Consider the following 3,992-nt stretch of genomic DNA (forward strand, 5'->3'; position numbering starts at 1 on the left):
AGTCAAAAGATGCAATAATGCAAATTCTCCGAACAGTAACGTCCCACGTGAGCACTGAATAAAGAGCCGTACATCCCGGGTTATATTCCTGAAATTATTTCGGGTGCAATCAGTGTGGCGGATCCAATTGAATCATTTTTCTGGGATTTTACTCGAAAAAGAGGTCTTTTCGGATTCCGGATCTGATGAATCCTGCAAATAATTTGAAGGATGAAATCTGATGCCACGTCTTAAATCCTTAATTCCAAATCTACGCTCGGAGGCTACTCGCAGCAAAAGGGATTTTAATTTAAGGCTCGGGGGCTATGGGATATAGGCATCAGAGATTTATTTTTCAAATTTTTTGGAAAATAAAGAAATAAAAAGACTGAAGTGACCCTTAGCCTGATTCTGCGATTCAACCTAAGGCACGGGGGCTACTCCATATGGAGCGCGAGTACTTCGCGCACCATATATGAACAAGATTTCGGGGCTTGAGCACCTCACAGCCTCGAAGCAAACAGAAGTACTTGGAGGACTACTTGACGTATTTGGAGGAAGGACCAGAAGCAACCAAAAGGATGTTTTGACTACTGGAAGTACTCGAAGACGCCCAGCCAAGTACTCAACGCCTACAGGACTCGGCTACGATGAGATCGGGGGCTTGTCAGACCCAGGGCAGCGGGACAGCTTATAGGCATAGAATGTTCTAGAGTAAGGGATAGTTCATGGAAGTACCTTACCTCTTTTGTATCTACTTGAATAGGCATAGAACTAGCTGCAGTACAAAGGAAACTACCCGATTGTGTTGTAGTAGGATTCCAACTGTACTCGGCTAGGACTTTCCATGTAACCCTATCCCCCCAGATATATAAGGGCGGGCAGGGAGCCCCTCCAAACAATCATCAACACCTAAGGCAATACGAACCACTCAGGACGTAGGGTATTATGCAAACTCGTGGCCCGAACCTGTCTAAATCTTTGTGTTCCTTGTACCATCAAGTTTCAGAGCAGCTGATCCCTACCTACAATTTCTACTGCTAAGGGTATCCCTGAGAAGGCTTGGTGGTAAACACCAACAACAGCGGGGTTGGAGGCCATCATGAGAGCGATACGGCGGAGCACCGCACGGGTTGGCTGTGATGGCCTGCGCTTCTTGATGCGCCAGCGAACTGATCGTTGGTGCCTCAGGTTGCGAGGCTTGGGAGGAGGAATGGGCTCCTCTGTGGCCGCACGGGCGGCTTCCTCCTCATGGAGGCATAGTGTACCGAGCTGGTCGGTGACGAACTCCAGGCTTCCGAAGCGGAAGGTCTGGGAAGGCGGGAACGGTGGAGGCACCCGCAATCCGTCGCGGGGGATCACGGGGAACTCCAAAGAGCCGAAATGGATCGTCTCGCCACGGCTCGCCGCCAGAGTAGTGAATGGGGTGATCGAAATCATCCGATCGCCGAAGCAGTGAATGCACAAAGCGCTCCCCATGGACGGCGCCAAAACTGTCGCTGCGGGAAATGGGCGACTACTAAACTACTCGATTGCTCGTTTGCTGTGCGCTTGATTGGATATGGTCTAGCACACAAAGACTCGAGGATTTAGACTGGTTCAGGCCGAAAGTGCCCTACGTCCAGAATGGGGGCTAGTGTTCTTGCTCTATTGCTCTCGAGCCCGGGTGCTCAAAATACAGAGGGGAGCTTACAAGCTGGTCAAGCAGTGTCGAACTACTGGGAGTCCAACCCTTTCCTACGTGGGGGCCTTTCCCTTTTATAGTTCAAGGTGGGGCCCTCATTACAGATATCAAGCGTTGTTTCTTTGCACCGTTGGGGTGTAGTTCGTCCTTGTCAGTCGTCGGGGCCCACCTAGTCGGTCGGGAGTGGACAGGCTTGATCTTGGCGATCTTCTGGGCAAGGGATGATCCTGGCGATCTTCTCGGACAATGCATTCCCCCGGTGTTGTCCCATCCTTGCTCAGTCGGGGCGGCACAATCACTCGGGTGGTTGCTCGGGGGTCGCCTACGGTCTTGTCCGCCGGAGCCTACGTCCCTTGTCCAGGGGGTCATCTTACGTAGCTCCTGTCACCGGATGGCGCGCCCGGTGAGGGGTGTCTTACCGAGGTCTGGCCGGGGGCGTCCTGTCACACTCGCTGGCGTAATGAGGCGGTGCATAGAGGCAACCATCATTACAGGGGGAGGCAGCATCAGCGGACGCCCCCTCCCATTGTGTCGCGGGACCCGCATGAGCGGCACTGTCCCCTTTTCAGGGAGTCCAGCTGTTTGAGCCCTCGCCGCAAGATAAGGGGAGCTGGCGTCCCGGAGCCTGCAAGTGGCTTGTCTTGGCTGGCACGCCTGTCAGGAGGTGTGGCATTCTTGGAGTGCACGCCCCGGGTCGTCGGTATGGATCTGACCCGGGTCGCTAAGTCGGGGGGTCGCCACGTGTCCCGGGAGGTCGGGCTCCCGGACCCGTTGGCTTAGCAGCGAAGGCTGCTCCCCGCACCGGTTAGCGGGCCATCTCATTCTCGGCCCAGCAGGTTTGTTGGGCCTCCCCTCACACGAGTCAGGCCTGTCAGGGGTCCCGGGCAGTGTTTAAAATAGCGGGCTAAGACTTTTAGCAGTTGGTGTTTGTAGATGCTAAGAAAGACTATAGCGGGCTATAGCCTAGCTAACTCATTTAACGGTTCTATAAATATCATGTGTTGAGAAATCGGCACCGCTACCACCTTCACACAGGCACTAATACGAGAGACCAACTCTATACGAGAAATCAACTCTTTATTCACCATAACTTAGTACAACACAATACTCTTACACTATTTATATCGCTACCCTACCATGACACAACTACACTATATGACAACCTTGCCATCTTCTTCTTGAGACATGTTATGCCATGGTATTACAAGAGGGGGAGGGGAGCACCCCTATTTATAGAACTCTATGGCTCATATGGTTTTGCCATGTGTGCATCTTCTACACAATGCTTTACAAAATATCTAACTTTAGAATTTTCTCCATGCTTATCTAGTCATACAAATATCTAATTTCTAGAGTATTCCATTTTTCACCATGAAACATGGTAATCATGGTTCATGCATGCTCTCTAATCTTCTAGAAACTTCTCACAATTATGCATTTCTATTTCAATACCATGCATAAATCTATAAGTAATTTTGCATATAAATATAAAATCAAAAAATTTCATTGACTGATGTACGTCTTGGGCTTCATTTCCCTCGTTACATCGTTGATGAAGTACTAAGTTTTGTAAATGATAAAGTTCATTACTAAACTAATAACAAATAAAGACTAATTATATGATTTAGCTAGCTAAATAATCCATAATTTGGCGGTTATAGCCGGCTATTAGCGGATTTAACCATTTAGAGCTAAGAGATGGATATCCTAGTTTTCTCCTCTCTCAAAGACTATAGCAGTGGTTATAGCTGGCTATTTAGAACCTTGGTCCCGGGTTTACTTCCCCGTCAAACCTACTTTAGAAAGTAAAAGTGAAGAGAGAAGAGCTCCAATGGTGTGTGTCACAAGTGATGGATGGGTTCTCTATTTATAGGCTTCCAAGGTCGGTTCCTAGCCAGTAAAGCAGTTGGCGTCAGTGGTAAGAAGTTATAGCGATTGAACTTAACGTCCACGCCGAGACCCAGCTTCAGAGGCTTCCAAGTGGGGCCGACCGGCCTCGCCTAGGCCGGCCGGCCTAGGAGTTTGGCCATCTGGCCACCGCCTTCTCCTGGACGCTCCTGATCTCCTCCTGGGGTCGGTGTACTTTGCCTGGCTCCAACCCTTGAGATGTTAGGCCGGTCGGCCTGAAGCAGGCCGCCCAGCCTCTCTCTGGCCCATCTCGGCCCTCCGTTGCGCTGACGTTTTGTAACACTCTAATTTAAATTTCAGCATTTATTAATAAATTTAATTGGCTTTATTTAAATTTCTAAGGTTTATTGTGTTAGACTTGCATTTAATCTAAATTTTTGTTATATAAGTAATTAAAATTTATCATAGGGTTAAAAATGTT

The sequence above is a fragment of the Panicum virgatum genome, chromosome 1N (assembly GCF_016808335.1).
Source record: "Panicum virgatum strain AP13 chromosome 1N, P.virgatum_v5, whole genome shotgun sequence".
NCBI lineage: Eukaryota > Viridiplantae > Streptophyta > Magnoliopsida > Poales > Poaceae > Panicum > Panicum virgatum.